At 34.4% G+C, this 17565-nt stretch overlaps 1 protein-coding gene across 3 annotated transcripts in view; it reads right to left on the reverse strand.

The window, feature by feature from the left end:
- LOC149566238 (Nucleotide/sugar transporter family protein) overlaps nucleotides 1-17565 on the reverse strand; it is a 162149-nt gene that overhangs the window by 68483 nt on the left and 76101 nt on the right. The gene's annotated exons all lie outside the window — the stretch shown is intronic.

Here is a 17565-nt window from a genome sequence, read left to right on the forward strand (position 1 = left end):
TGCCATAAAGGTCCTATCCCAAGTAAGTTTGTAAAATTAAGCTTAAGATTAACACTCTCAATTCCTTGAATTTATTATTTAATTTATTTATCTTGATTGTTGTATTGATAATTTTTAATTTCTCTTTAGGTTGCCAGCTCTTCTACAGCTGAGTGGAATTAGAGTACTTACTCCTTTATCCACTCAATCAAACGCAACCAGTTGGCTCCAAAAAAATTAGACGACCTTGTGTTCATTCACAACAATTTGCACTTGTTGTCACGGAAGGATCCTAAGTACAAGAAGGGGCCCGAAAAGCTTTGGGATGTAGCACCGAGACTCCTGATTTAGATATGACCATCCAAGATCTTCCTAGATCCAGTTTGATTGATGTGGATGATGAGGAGGAGGATTATGAGTTAACAATCCCCTCTACTACTAGTGGTTTGGGTTCCTCTACTGATACAGATGCAGCACTTGCAGCTCATCAGTACCCCTTTGATGCGGATTTTCTTGAAAATTCATTTGATGATTAAATCAAAAACTTTAATCTTGACTCTTGACTCTTTTATGAGTAAATCATGTTAAAAACCTTAAATTTAATGATCTATATTTTGAATGTTACAAACTTTCACTTTCAGTAATTCAATGTGAATGTGTTGATTTTCTTTATAATCATGAAAATAGATTAATTATCAATGTCATTGCTCAAGTATACTAGAATACTAGATTCATAGATTCATACTATGAAATGATTTAATTTTAGAATTATGTATATTTCTCTTATTTTTTAGTATATATAATGCATATATATGCAGGAATCCTCCACAAATCATAATTGGGGGAAAAAAAATCCCGAATCCACGGATCTGATTCACGTGCCCGAATCGGATTCGTGTCACGAATCAACAACTAAGCATTTTATTAATCACTATAGAATCCATCTCAACATGATTTACTCCCTCTAAATCAATATGATCAAGATCACCAAAGGTTGACTGAGTCATATCCTCTATCTGCTCCCTCTCTTTCAAAGTTGTCTCTAATGAAACGCCATGCTCCCTCTCAATCTCAATCTCCCTCTTCTTGCAATAACATTCTCGGAGGAAAAGATCAAGGCAAATAGCTCTTGGTGGGATGTATAGAAATATAATAATAATTTAATTAGGATTCTAGCAATTTAACTCCTGCCTATTACTAACAATAACATAAATGATTTTAATATTTAAATAAAAGTAAGCACACATAATACGTAATCTTTCATACTTGCATAAGATCTCACAATCATTGTATCAATTTATTAAATGTCATCAAATGTAATTATACATATATAAATACATACATATACATATCTACATACTTATATATATATATATATATATATATATATATATATATATATATATATATATATATATACACTTGTCACATATATTCTCAATATTCAATAAAAGCAAGCATATTATATATTCATTGACTTAATAATATAGAAGAACTTCACATAAAATATATATGTATATCAAGGTGAAAATACCACCAACCAACCTTGGTGGGATCGGGGACCCACGTTTCTAATGGATCTCCCTCCTATATAACTTTGGCACTAACAAGTTTTATTACATACGATGGCATCTCTATTCCCTCCACACAAAGTTCAATATCCCAAACATGTGATTGCCCATACTATGGCAATGTTGGTAATTCCTTTTAATACATTCAAATAATATTCTCCTTGTTACCACTCTCAAATAATGTTCAAAGCAAATCAATAATGTTTAAGATTGGATTGATGGTTCTTGGGAAGAGGAAAACATGCACAACGATTCACTCATCTATGGGATCCATAATCCTGGTTTGGACCAAACCATTCAATCTCTCATCATATAACTTCAAGATTTGATATGTGTTATCACAAAATGAAGTAACATGTCAAACTTGTTTCACGGATTCCACATTAACATCTCGTTTGGTGTAGGGCGGAAGAGAATGATAAGGTGTAGCATAATGCTTTGTGGTCTTCCTCTACATTTATTAATACATCAAAACATTTTGTCCATCTACTATTTATTCTCCCTCTATATCTCTTTGGTATGTGATATGATTGTCTCGAGCTTGTTCTTCACAATCACTTCACTGGTCTGTGTCTATTGAATGGCAACTGTCTATCACTAATTTCATTTAGTATGCTATGCAACATCGAATAAGGTTGGTAGGAGCCACATAATATTGTCTGCTATCAGCGATACATAGAAAAATAGATTTATATGCATTCGTTGGTTCTTACGTGCTCCAATTCTTTTCTATATCCTGTCTTGTTCTCTCATTTATACATTCCACGTGGTTTTTGAATTAATTGGTAGATATTCTGTTAGTTCTCTCCCCCAAGTCGACATCTTTCTGCACTAGTTGGAAGAAGCTTCATGTCTGTAATGTTTCAATATAATGCTGACAAACCACCTTCATGTATAGGTCACCAAATAATCTGAATTCTTAACCAATACATTTGCAATCCTGCTCTAATACCATGTTATTTTTCTGAGGATCTGCTGCAAATGTACTAAGCACTGCCTTATGAGGTATATGTTTTCCAAATTCCAGAAGAAGAGACATGTTTCTTCAGGGGTCATGTCTATTCATTAATTTGACAATTAATATAATAATAAATATAATCATAGTTTTATATATATATTTCTCTCATATAATAAATGCATATCTCATATGTAATTATATCTCATATATAATTATATAGTCGTAGGTTTATCCGACTGAAGCTACCAAAATCACCAGGCCCGAGTAAATTTGAAATCAAATTTCTTTTTATTGGTCAATTGGATCCCAAGTTGGCCTCTAGCTAGGGATTTTATTTTAATTTTTTACACACCTATATAAGGAGTATGGAAAGTCCTATTTTAACTCCCATCAAAAAAAAATTACCGCTACCTATGGCATGCGAACCTTCCTAATATTTAAGTGAACTTCGTTAAATTTTAAGGCTTGGCAACAAGGATTTCAGGGTGAGTTTATTCCAAGGTTAGCAATGTGATTTTTTACTTTCATTTGAAGGAAAAAATTTTCATTTGGGTGATATATTTTTCCACTTAAGCAAGATAAATTTTGTTTGGGTTGGAAAATTTTATTTAAAAGGGGATTGAGGATAATTTGTTTGACAGGGGAATTAGTTAATTTTTTGGAGGGCCCTTTGACTTTAACTAAGATGATCTATAGGGTTGTGTGATTTGATTTAATTATTTCCTTTAACCTTAATTTCCTTTTTTTTTTTTAATATTTGATATATCGTCAAAGAAGATTAAGTTTGAACTGAAATGGTTTTGGTTAGGATTTAAGGCGATTAAAATTTTATTGGAACGTTTGAAAAGCTTGTGGATTTTAATTTAAAAGGGGGAATTTACATATATTTTAGACTAAAAATAAATTATCAAAACCTTTTAAGTTTTCTTTAACTTGAGAAAATTTATTAAGATCTTTTCAAAACTAAAGTGGTAAGATTCACTAAAAATATAAAGATGAGAACAACTCGAGCTTTTCAATTCAAATCCTAATCGAAATTTGTTGATTCTTGAGGACTAATGAATTTTCGAAAGGAGGAAACACAGTCAAGAGCTAAAGCCAGAGACTTGGTAGGATAAGGTTGATGGCAACAGGAGGCTTGAGACTCCAAGTTGATGTTATAGGAAGACTTTGAGCTTCAAAAAAATCAAATGAGAAGGATTCAACATCAAGGTTATTAGAAACAAATTCGAAGACAGAGATCAAGTTACCAAGAAGGGAGGTGCAAAATCAAGGCCATGGCCATGATAAAATTGCCAAGAGATGGAGAAGATGAAAAGGATGAAGCAATTTGGAAAATGAAAAAACACAATCACCCTCAAGAAATCAATTTTTGGAAGAGTTAATCAAAGCTAGTAAGTTGGACTATGTTAACTATCAAAGACTAAATTGATCTACAAGATAAGGACGATGAGGTGGAAATGGTTGTCTCCACTAATCAGAAAATTTCAATTTCAAACATAGTCAATCAACTCATGACAAGTGTTCTATTTCCTCATTGGCACATGATCTAGTACTCTCATGTAATTTGGCAACCCTAATTAGGGTTTGCAGGATTAAATCTCGACACGCTTGATCTTAAATCGATCTTGACCCTTCATTGTATTTGAGCAACTATAAAAGGCCAAGGACTTCTCATTTGTAATTCATTAGTTTAGGAGGTGGGATTAGAGAGCTAGGGTAGAGTAGGCTAGCTAAGGGAGAGACTTGATCAAATTGTTGCTATGATGCTTTCAAAGTAATTGGATAGTTCATTGTTGGTTCTTCATAGAGCATTACTAGTATTGCTTTGGAGTGTTGCATGGTTTCCTCAAACTTTCACTTGGAGTAGATTTATTTTAATGTTGAAGTAGTTAGTTGAATGGAAGTTGTTGTGGATGTTCACTTGAATGATTTGACAAATCCATGCCTCTAGCCTCTTGCTAATGCTAGGAGTGCCTTGAGTAATATGTCAATGATTGAATGCACTTAAATTGATATCCAATCTTTAGTTTATATCCATTTGATGGGATTCAAGAGGGTGTATATTAATTTTGAAATCATTTAAGCATATTTAGAAGCTTGCACTAGGTGGTTGGAATCACTGGTGAGATTACATCTAGGAGAGTCCAAGTCATCCATGATTCCTTGCATTCATAGTTAGGAGTAAAGGTTAGCCAATTAAAGTTTAAGTGAAAAGGTTTACGGATCAAAGCTATAAATTTTTATTGCACATTATAAAGCAAAATCTGTAGAAGTCCAAGAGTTGATATCCATTGAATGAATAGTGTAAGTCCCGTGCGATAACCAACATATCAGATCATAAAACAAAGTGAAGTCCATGATTAAGAAGGAACCTTTAAGTCATTTCATGATCTTACTTTGCAAGCTTAGCATGAGGGATGACTTACATCAAGAGAGGATTAAATGTTTGGTGTTTCATCTCAAAACATTGAGTATTCGATTCTGCATGTTGTAGTGGAACAAAACTCACATCAACACCTCCTATTGCCACATGATCTTTGGAATCTAGAAATTGGTTAACGGAAATTGCATATCATACTCAAGATTGTTTCTAATAGACCATACTTTTTCAGCTACATATCTTTTATGTATATATTGCATTGTCGAGGACTTGGATCATCGGTGGTGCCATGTGTGTTAGAATTGCATTAAAGGTTCCATATGTTCATACATGACATAAAAAATTTACACTTGCATTGTTTGAACAAGATTTTCCCTCCTAAGACTATTAATTTGACCTTTTTCAGTCCATATCTATCTCTATGACCTCTTTGCTTGGTCTTAATTTTTATCCTCTAGTTCTTGCTCTCTTTTACCTAGGTATGTCTCCTTGTTTAGAAGTTAGGCTTCCAAAACCACTTTTTCATTTTTCATCCCTTTATTTTGTTTTCTAATACTGTTTATGGTCAAGGAGTCAATATCTTCTATTTTTTCTCCATATTGCATCTATTTCAATATATCATGAGGACTATTTCTGAAATATTTTAATCAAACTAATGTAAGTCTATCCTTTCAAACAAATTGAAGATTATTTGATCCTCCTCTAGCTGTTATCACTCAAATGTTGTCCGGCATATGGTCTTTCTTAATAATTAAGCATAAATGTTGTATTAGCTTTCTTAAGAAATCTTTCAAAAAACATTACTTTGATAATATAGATGACAACTTCAAGATTATTCATAATATAACTCATGATGCCAAGTTCCCAAAACATGAAAAATTTAATTGATGGCGGAAGTCTTGAGTTTTATAGGATCATTTTTTGCAAATGTAATAACACTACACATTATTTTTGTGTGTTCCAAGTGCAGATCCAAATGCATATATATATGAGCAGAACAGACATGTCTCTATGTTAATCAATATTGGTTGTGGTAAGTTAATAACCATTAGACATTATTATCAGCAATATATATATAATTGATGATTAATTAAATGCAATAATGTTTAACCAATAAACCTTGGAGATTAACTCTAGATCAATTCAATCTGACGGAAGCTACAACATTAACACTCCCTCTTAGCTAGGGAGGATTGTTATAGAACACATTTAGATCACATTATGCTCTCAAGCATATAGAGAGATATCATCTCAATATGATATTCTTAGAATAACATATTTAGGGATATCAACATATATCCATCAAATCAGATATAATGCAAGTGATGCTATTTCATCAACACTCCCTCTTAGTGAGGAAGGATCTAAACAACACAAACATCTAACAAAATGGTGATCTAATTCTGAGCAATCTTACCAATCTCGCATTCTTGTGATATGAGCACTAGCATCAACACCAATATGCTTATCAACAATAATATCATATCCTAGAAAGTTATGAATTATCTGATTTCCAGCACACTCAGGGATAGTACTGAATGTAGTCTATCAGATAACAACCTTGATCATAGGGACATCAAAGTAGTCTCCATTATGACAAGTATCACGATCTTCGACACACTCTGGGACATCAACTTAATGTAGTCTATTGTTATACGTTAGTTATCATGATCTCCGACACAATCCTGGACAACAAGTTAATGAAGTCTATCATGATAATAGATCGATAACTCAAGCACAACAAATGTAGTATCATGATCTCTGGCACATTCCAGGACAACAACTTAATGTAGTCCATAATGAGAACAGGTCAACCCATTGTTAAGATCGTCACCTTACAAATAGCGACCTCACAACACAAACATCGATGAAAGATCATCACCTCTCATAATGTTTTCCAGCAGAATCATGTAGAAAATCACATGACATCCACCATTAACCATGTCAGAGGATGGACCCACCATGGCTACTCCTAGAGGGTGGAACAAAGGGCTTTCACAACTTATAGAGAAGAATGCATTACAATGAATTTCACCTCAAACTTTTCTTTCCTACAAAAGAACTCATTAACAAGGAATTGCACCTCGAAATTATCCCTCTAAACAAAGATTTTGGGAAGTGATATTCTCTAGATGCTCCCTTGAAGCCCTCTTTATCCAAGAATGCCTAAGACAAACCAGCAGACTCCCTATAAATCTAATATCAATCTTTTGACTTTCTACTGACAAGTCATCGCTTGATCATGATGTACACAGGGGTAGGCTTATCAAAATCATGTAGTCACACAGATGTATCTTTAGACTCCCTCTTAATATAGAAGGATACTCATAATCTCAATTATCAAAGATATTCACTTCAAGAGCCTCACTTTATCCAACCTGATCATCAAATGACTAATGAATTCTAGATCACAGCTTCTTTGAAGCTACTATCATAAGATTAAGTTTGCACAATATTTGGTAGTATGTGTCAAGTACTAACCTTCTTTTCCTGCAAGAATATCCCTACACATAAAGGAAAGATCAAGGCAAATAACTCTTGTTATACATATACAATTACAAGAGAGTTCAGAGAGTAGATAAATGTAATACTCAAAGCTAATGAATGCTTATCTGTGCATCCTTGATACAAGTTGCTTTAATTAAGGTCCATATCCATCAAGTCATAAAATACCTCCCTAAAAGCATTTGTCAAACAATGGGAATGGAACATTGATTATTATTCCCCCCCCCCCCACCCCACAATGTGAAGTTCACACTCTTATTTTGTTGAACAATTTTGCATCATATTCAAGTATGAAAAACTTCTTTCTGTTCTACTTTGCAAAGAATCATCCTTGAGAATCAAGGGAAAGAACAAGAGCATAATAAAGCAAATGACTCTTTTATTACATGTATGGATATAGTTAAGAGATTGACAATGATATGCAAATAAAATTAGTATTCAAGAGGAAATAACCAACAATACTTATCACAAGATGCTCATTAACATCTTTGCAATCTGCTTCTTTCTTATTTGAGTATTGGTCTTCTTCCAAGCTCTAGTTTGGTCTTCAATAATGCAATCAAGTCTAAATTGCCTCCAATGACTAAAATATTGGATAAATCAACCAACTTCGGTGCTGTTGCACTTTTTCTCTTTACGACATTTCACATAAGTCGCAGCACTTAACAACCAAATCTCATTGTATAATTTCTTCTCTTAAATCTGATTGCAGCCTTCTATAGCATTACTTGTTTTAGTGCTTGTAGTCTTCCATCAAAATAAATCACAGCCTTTGAACAAATTTTAAAATTTTCGATCTAGCACTTCTCTTTGTTACAATTTTGGCATAGCTGAATCGATTGAGATCTTTAACCATTATATTCAAACTTTTGTGGTAAACTTATCCAGTTATTACGATATAGGAAAAGTATCAGAACTGAGACTTTCAAACAATATGAACACCATAGCTAGCAACAACAAAACTGAAAATGATTACTGCCCAGGCTCAATTCCTACAAACCCATAAATTTTAGAGAATTCAAAGACCACAATCTTTGCCAACAAACTTGACCATTCCAAAGTTTGCAACCTTGGCACAGTTAAGAATCCATTCTAAATATTCCAATTCTTGACCAGTCTACATTTATTTCATTGTAAATTATCATGAGATAGATCTCTTGAGTCTTCAATTAGTCAAGATCTAACATTATCAGATTTCCACAATCCATTAAGAATTGAGAGCAATGTTTTTGGATTAGATTGTGTCAGTTTTTTTAGCATCAACGTTTCGGATCACACTACATGATCCATCATCAGGATGAGAGAATGCCAAAATCCTAATTATTCCTATTATGGCATTCTCTCATCCTGATGATGGATCATGTAGTGTGATCCGAAACGTTGATGCTAAAAAAACTCACACAATCTAATCCAGAAACATTGCTCTCAATAGCCAAGATATTCTGAAGATCTTCACATGTAATTTTTTTTTACTTTTATAAAACTCAATGTTGTCACTATATAAGCTCAGTCCCTTCTCTACATAGAAGTTTAAACATATTTAAAACTAATTCAGAGTATGTACCCTTTTAAATCACCATTTCTCAAAATGTCTCCTCTCCAGCTATCAATGTACATGATAGGCATGAGTTGCTTCAATGAGACAACACAATTATATATTCGCAACACGGTCTAAGAGATCCGATATTTCATTTGTTAGGAAACTTGAAAATAAATCATATCAGTGGCTAATTCAAACTTGAAACCAATTAGGTCCCATAAATATTAGTGTAACACTTCTTTGTGTTAAGTATATAGAATCTATATCGGTATATTAAGATGCACTGATGGTGTTGATGTTTGGTAGCTTCAGTCAGATAAACCTGACTATATATAATTATATATGAGATATAATTACATCTAAGATACAAGTTTATGATTGATAGATTGATAGAAAGATAGGTAGGTAGGTAGGTAGGTAGGTAGACAGACAGATAGATAGATAGAGGGGCAGACAGACAAATAGACAGATAGAGAGACAAACAAAGAGATGTACAAAAAGATAGACAGAGAGACACAAAGAGAGAGAGATAGACAGGTAGATAGGTAGGTAGGTAGGTAGGTAGGTGGACAGAGAGATAGACAAACAGACAGATAGCCAGATAGACAAATAGATGGGTAGGTAGGTAGGTAGGTGGACAGATAGATAGGTAGGTAGGCAAGTAGACAGATAGACAGATAGATAGATAAATAGATAGACAAATAGATAAATAGATAGATAGACAGACAGAGATAAATTGATAGACAGATAGACAGATAGATAGATAGATAGACAGACAGATAGGGAGATAGAGAGACAGACAGACAGACAAATAGACAAATAGATAGACAGACAGACAGATAGACAAACAGATAGACAGATAGATAGATAGATAGATAGATAAACAGATACACAGATAGACCGATAGATAGATAGATAGATAAACACACAGACAGATAGACAGATAGATAGATAGATATGATATTATTTATTATTATAATAATTGTCAAATTAATAAATAGACATGTCCCGTGAAGAGACATGTCTCTTCTTAGCCTTTTCTCATTATAAATAAGAGGTTGCTGCCATTTCGAAAACAGATACAAACATTATGGCACTAATATTACATCTGCAAGCGATCCTCATAAAAATGACATGTATCAAAGCCTAACTGCAGATGTAAATCGAATAGAAAAAAAGGAAGGAATTATTATTAATATAGAACTATTTTTATATATCCTGCTCTATCCACTCTATCATAAGCTTTCCTAATGCCCAATTTCACAAGCATTTTCAGCTGATTATTCAATCTGTTTGAGTGGATCGCCTCATGAGCTATAATTATACCTTCTACTATGGATCTATTAGGGATGAATCCACTTTTTTCCTCGAATATCAACGACTCCAATAAATTTATAGATCAGATTACAAAGGGATATAGGATGGAACCCCTTAAATGACTTAATAGCTTCCTTCTTTGGAATTAATGCAACCAAAGTATTGTTAAAATCCTTAAAGACAAAACCCTTTTGCCTAAACTCTTCAATCACTTCCCACATATCTTTCTTGACCACCTCCCAATGCACCTGAAAAAATAAAGCGTGGAAACCATCCGACCCTGGCAACTTATCACACTCTAAAGCGAGTAGTTCTTTGACTTCCTTAAACCATTCCAAGGCCATCAACATTTCATTGTCTTGATCTATGACTAACCTTGCAATAACAACAAGAACATCGCCATATTCCTCACCAGAAATAGAGTCATCAAAGTACCATAAAGAGGAGAAAAAGGTAATAGCCTCCTTGTTAATCTCATCAACCTCAAAGCACCTCAACCCAGCTCCATTCATAATAGAAGCAATTCTATTGTCTGACCACCTTGCTTTAAGGGATCTATAAAAGAATGTCATGTTACGCTCTCCTCCTTTCAACAATTTTTCAATTGACTTCTGACACCAATATGTTTCCTCCTTTGCTAAAATCTCATCATATTGGGCATTGAAATCTTTTTCCATGAGAAAATCCACTTGATCCATATTGCAAAAGATCACTTTGTTATAGAAAGCTTCAAAGATGATCTTCAATGATCCTTTTTTCAGCAAAAATGTGTTTGAAGTGAATCTTCTTCCAAGCCTTCGAGATGCTCTTGATGAATAGAAGTTTATTGAAAAATTGAAAGCTTTTGGTTCATAAACATGGAGGCGAATTGCCTTGCCACTCTACAACCGTCTCCATAAATCCTTCTTCATAGAACTGCGTCCTTTCAAACTTGAAGGGGCATCTCAAAAATTTGAATCCTTCTGCAACATCAATGCAACTGGGAAATGATTTGAACAAGTGAATGGAAGAATAAACGATTCAAGGACCAAGGGCAGAGAATCCCATCCTCCTTCCCAAAAGAAACGATCTAATTTTTCAACAATATTGGAGAAACCCTTCGTTCTATTAGCCCAAATAAACAAAATATTCTAACTTGCCACAAGCCATTCCCTATAAAAAAATAAAAAATTGAATGTCTGTTTGAACTTTACCCAATGACCCCTTTCCTCCCTTCTTTTCAGCTAGCCCCAAGTTGCATTGAAATCTCCCCAAGGATGAAAATCTCCTTATCCATACTCCCCAAATCCTCAGATATGGCGTTCCACAGTGTTTTCTTCTCCTTTATAATTATCGGTCCATAGACATTAAAAAAGAACATATTATTCTAAAAATGCAGAATGTTAACTTCAACAAATTGCCAATTCCTTGCATGAGAGATATACCAATCCTATACATATCTTGGATTCCATAAGACACCTAAGCCACTCGAAGCCTCGACAAATTAACAAAAACACCTGACAAGTATTTTCTAACACCTAAAAGATCCACTATATCTTCTTGTTTATGTTTGGCTTCCTATAGACAAATCACATCAAGTTTCGTTTGATCAAAACACCGTTTGATAAAATGAAACTTGTCAGGGGCATTACAATTTGACATTCCATGATAGTATTTTCATTGTTCCCTGTAATGTCCCCTTTTTGGGACATTAGAAATATTGAAGTCTTATTTTATATAATGTTAAAATTGACTCTGAGACGTAGACTCAAATTATTAAAAGGTCCATTTAATGTTATAAAGAGGGCAAAAGGTCAAGGAAGAATAAGATGAAAGCCAGAAGGAAGTTGAAGAGTCTTAGTTTTGTGTATTAAAAGGGGAAAGAGGCTCAATGCTGGATATGCTTGATTTATGATTCAGTTCAGTTTTCTCTCTTGTAAGAGTTTTCAGAAAGCTTCAGCTTTCAACTAGTTTGAGGACGTAGCCCCTCGTGCTGGCAGACAATGGACACAAACCCATTGTCCCAGGAGGCATCAGTTTAAGTGTTTCACATGCACCAACAATTTCTTATTCTAGTATTCCAATAGGACTGTTAATCTGTATTTAAGGATTTGATTCGTAGCATTGGTTATTATTTGTTGTTGTATAAAGCAATAACGTATTTTTAGGAGTTAAGAGTTTTTTGGTTTAATCTTACTAGTTTGTAACACATGGTTATATGCTCAACATCTTGAATGCTATTGTGAAATAACGGGTTACATTCTTGTGGAAAATCTTATGGTTTTATTATAGTATTGTATTCCATTTCCCTATATCTGAGTTTGAATGTTATATTCAAGAAGAAGCTAGTCAAATATCTGTGGGGATTTCTACTGGTTTGGATTGTATTCGTAATACACCTGCATGTGTTTAATTATAAATATATTGAAAAGGGAAAAACGAGTAAACATCTAGTTAGGGGTATTTTAGTGGTATCGGAGCTATGTATCCTACCATCTTTAAGGGTTAGATTTACTCAAAAAATATTTGCATACCAAAGTTTAGCAGAGGTAGATTTTTAGAAAATCGTGTGTTGCCTGGGAGGTTCATAAACATTTACAGAATCTTACTAAGTTCGAGTATTAATATATTCATTGTCTGACATTTTAAATTGAATATCGCTCTCTGAACTTTAAGGGCCTAGATCCAATAAGAAAAGTGGGAGACCATATCAATTTTTGTTTTATAAAACTCCACCTGAGTTTTGGCTAACATTTTAATATTGTTATCAAACTTCATACTTGGATTTGACAATATTCTAAGAGTAAACTCTGCCGTCGATATCCGTTCTTCATTCCTGAGGTTGGAGAAAACTATTTACTGTTAGTATATGGAGATGATCACGGTTGTTGTGAAAGAAACAGACACACACTCGCAAATCCTATGGTATGTTGGCCTAGACATTATACAACTATTCTGAGACCTGTTCTATGGTGACAGAAATCGAAGTTTAAGGGAAGTCATTGTCGTAACAAGTGGATGTATCATGGAACATTGTGAAGGGACTAAATTGAGGTGTAAGATTTAACTTCAAACAAGCTGCACCAAAGGTCTAGACCTGCTATTCAGGAAGGTTCTTGTAACATATATGGCATCTTTTCCAAGAATATTGGAATTCTGAGAATGAGTTGGCATGATTTGGTTGAGACAAGAACATCTGGAACTATTGGTTCCATTATCGGGTTAAAGAAGTAGAGAGGGACATAGCAACTAGCAAACATTTTCATAACGACTTCATGTTTCCGGGAACAAGGGGATTAATTTAAACATTGAAAGTTTTAATATTCACTTGGGAAATTATCGAGCCCCATCAAGCAAGCTATTATTTGATTAAGGAGTTTTCGACTTAAATATTTCCCAAAAGAAGGCCCTCTAATAAGGTGATTTTGTCCATAGTCGAAAAACTAAGCCAACCTTGAAACTATTGGTTTGTTTTAAATGAAGTACGTGGCAATATCAAATTATTAACTACAAATACTTGAGTAGAATATGAGTGCAAGGTAACGTGTGGGTTCCTAGCAGAAGACGTTACTCACAAACTCAACTATCATTTCAAACCAAGAAGACAGGAGTTGAGCTTCAGTCAGACTAAAAACGCACAGGGGTCAAACCAATTGAGGAATTTGAACACAGAGGTTTGCGGAGGAATCTAGCTCAATATCATTTTCAGCAGTCTTCACTAGACAACATATTTTACAGCAGACAAAGGGTACAACAGTGTTTGTAATCTCTGGAAGGAAACTTTATTATAAGCTTTCAAATACCCTTTCTCCAGACATGTATATGCTATAGGAATTCTGGGGGTCGCATGAGCAGGTGTTAGCCAATTACGTGAAGTCTACAGGTTGAAGAGGAGATTGGAATACATATGAATTTGAAAGATCTTGTTAACCTTATTGCTTTTCTAGATCCTTCAACTGGCAACAAGATGTTTCCCTCTCCGTGTGAATAGAATAAATTTGGGACTTATATCATTGGTGATTCGATAGAACTAATTTCTTGCGTGTTCTACGTGTTGCATCATTCAAGGCGGATGTAATGAGGAAATCACTTTATTATTGTATAGGACCCATAAGGAAAAAGAGGTTATAGATTCATTACATGGGCAAGAAACATGTCTTCGCGACGAAGGTGAATACATAAGTTGCATATAGTACCCTACACAACACTTTGGCATGTAACTGCAAATGCAAAGGCTCTTGCTGCAATTGCATTGTTTGAAATGGTCATGTGAGTTTTAAAAAGCAGCAGGAAGAATCCAAGATAGTAAAATAACAGTCAGAAGGTATTTTGAGCATGAGACGCATCACATCTAGAGTGGTGGAAATGATCAGTGAACGTGATATTCGCAATGCAGTTAACAAGCTAAGCTGATAAGTATCCATGACTTCGGCAGATATCCTTGTTAGGGTCGACGAGTGGTTGCTGGAGATACTCATGGTTGTGAAAAGTCTGTCTGGACGTAGAAGTGACTAGTCCCAGTCACATAGGCAGTCATCTTCTCCATTCATGTTTAACTTGCTCGGTTAGTTCAGAAAGATGAAGTTATTTGGCATAATATGAAAAGCTTGTACTCGCACCCAAATACCAATAGTGGTTGTGCATTCTGCCATAACGTGAAACTAAGCATATTGCATTTTCTATGTTCTGGATTGTGAATTAGTCTTTGCTAATAATCAAAGAGTTAATATGACAGTAGCATCAACAATCTTATATGTGGGTTGTACACCACTGTTGGTCAAAATTTCCTCTAGTCATAACTTAATCTCTTGTCAAACCAAGTGGGAATTCTTATAGTTGCTGAACATATTACCACAGTAGTCTTGTTGAAAATCTTTGCACATCGATTTCCTCCTTTTTAAAAGAGCATCCATCTTGCTAATTTGGTAAGTAAAGGATTTGGATAAAATCAGGAAGGGTACTATGAAGCTTCAAGAACAGTTAGCCTAGAATTTTGAACTTGATATAAGGGCAGAAATACTTTATATTTACAGAGAATATAATGCTCTTCCTACCCAAATTAAGAATGATTTATCATTTAGTGATTACATGGATTTTCATCTGGAGCAGCAAAATAAAACTGATGTGGTAAAAAGAAAGTAATTGGACGTGGTTCAGGATCTCCTTCCAAAAGACCAGCACAAAGGCGTGTATGAAGAATTTCCAGCAAACCAAAATCATCGAATAAAGGATCCTGAAAAAAAGATCAGTCAACTACCTTTGATTTGCAGCCATCCCGTAATCATGTAGAAGATGTTAAACAGGGTTAGCTATGACATGATTATGGCATCGTTGGTGCGTTATGACAACACTCACAAGATGGTTGAGGATATCTACAGGAAGGTTAAAAAGGGAGTGAAAGAAGATGGGCTTGTTTCTGATTTGCAAAAGATCAAAACAACTCTTGAAACTATGAAATCAAATTATTTATATTTGCTTTCCAACAGTGACAACATTCTTAAGGTTGTTGAAACTCATGTTGATTAGCTGAATAAAGAAAGCAATGAGATTAAGGAGCTCAATAGAGAGCTTAAGGAAACCCAGGAGGCATTAAATGATGCTCGGATTTCCCTTCAGGAAGCAGAAAATCAGATTAAGATCATGAATCACTCTCTAGAACAAGAGGATAAAGAGAGGAAAGAATTTTTCCTAGAGGTAATTGATGAACTTGATAGCATTCAGCAGACATGTGCTTTGGATAGTTGCCCCAAGCTATCAAGTTCCAAAACTTCAAAACACATTCAACTTATCGATAACCCTGTGTTTGAAGTAGATGCTGATTGGATTTTCAATAATCCTCTTTTTGAGATTAATAAGGACTCTCCTTTTGATTATCATGAAGGAGATGATTCTGATTTCTGAAGATGTAATCCTAGGACAATTCCTAGCAATGAATATGGGTCACAGGTTGGAAGTGGTGATTTGACTACGGTTGGGCATCATTGGATCAGTTCACAAAGGGTTCCTAATTTCACACCATACAGGAATTGGTTGGATTATTTACATCAGCCTTTGGATAGTTTTTGGTATAGTTTTGAGGAGAGTTATGTGTTGATCATAGGGAATGCCCTTTCAATTTCATTCTTATTCATAGTACCTATTTACTCGGAGATACTCCAAATTGAAGATGACAATTTGGTATTTATTGCACCAGGGGTGTTACACTCAGATTTTGAGCGACTTGTTTATTACATCAGCTATTTAGGTCGAGTTGTCATCATCTACTGGGTTATGCATAGTTCACTGATACATTTATATCTTATCATAATCGGCTAGTTATAACAACAGGATTTGGGATCCAAGTGTTGATTATGTGTATTTATGGCTTCTTGTTGTAATCCCTCTCAGTTTGAGATTGGACTCAGTGATATCAGTGATGATCAGAGTTGTTCAGTTTACAAGTGCATAGTTTTTTCAGAGAATTATACAAGATCCAAGGATCCGGTTGAGAGATAGATTGCACAGTGACATCTTGCTTCGCTGTATGGTCGGAATTGTTTTCAGTTTAGACTACAAAGCTACCTGCAGACTCATGTGGGATGTTGTTGATTGCTTGAGGACAAGCACTTTTAAGGAGGGAAGATTTGTAATGTCTCCTTTTTGGGACATTATAAACATTGAAGTCTTATTTTATATAATGTTAAAATTGACTTTGAGACGTAGACTCAAATTATTAAAAGGTCAATTTAATGTTATAAAGAGGGCCAAAAGGTCAAGGAGGAATAAGACGAAAGCCAAAAGGAAGTTGAAGAGTCTTAGTTTTGTGTATTAAAATGGGAAAGAGGCACATTGTTGGATATGCTTGATTTATGATTCAGTTCAGTTTTCTCTCTTGTGAGAGTTTTCAAAAAGCTTCAACTTTCAGTTAGTTTAAGGATGTAGCCCCTCATGCTGGCAGACAGTGGAAGCAAACCTGTTGTCCCAGGAGAGATCAGTTCAAGTGTTTCAAATGCGCTTACAGGTTCTTATTCTAGTATTCCAATCTGACTGTTAATCTATATTTAAGGATTGGATTCGTAGTGCTGGTTATTGTATTGCTGTTGTATAATGCAATAACCTATTTTGAGGAGTTATAAGAGTTTGTTGGTTTAATCTTACTAGTTTGTAACACATGGTTATATGCTCGACATCTTGAATGTTATTGTGAAATAAAATGTTATATTCTTGTGGAGAATCTTCTGGTTTTATTATAGTATTGTATTCCATTTGCCTATATCTGAGTTTGAATGTTATATTCAAGAAGAAGCTAGTCAAATATCTGTGGAGATTTCTACTAGTTTAGACTATGTTCGTA

The sequence above is a fragment of the Cupressus sempervirens genome, chromosome 3, assembly GCF_028749045.1.
Source record: "Cupressus sempervirens isolate cs-2001-9-10 chromosome 3, ASM2874904v1, whole genome shotgun sequence".
NCBI lineage: Eukaryota > Viridiplantae > Streptophyta > Pinopsida > Cupressales > Cupressaceae > Cupressus > Cupressus sempervirens.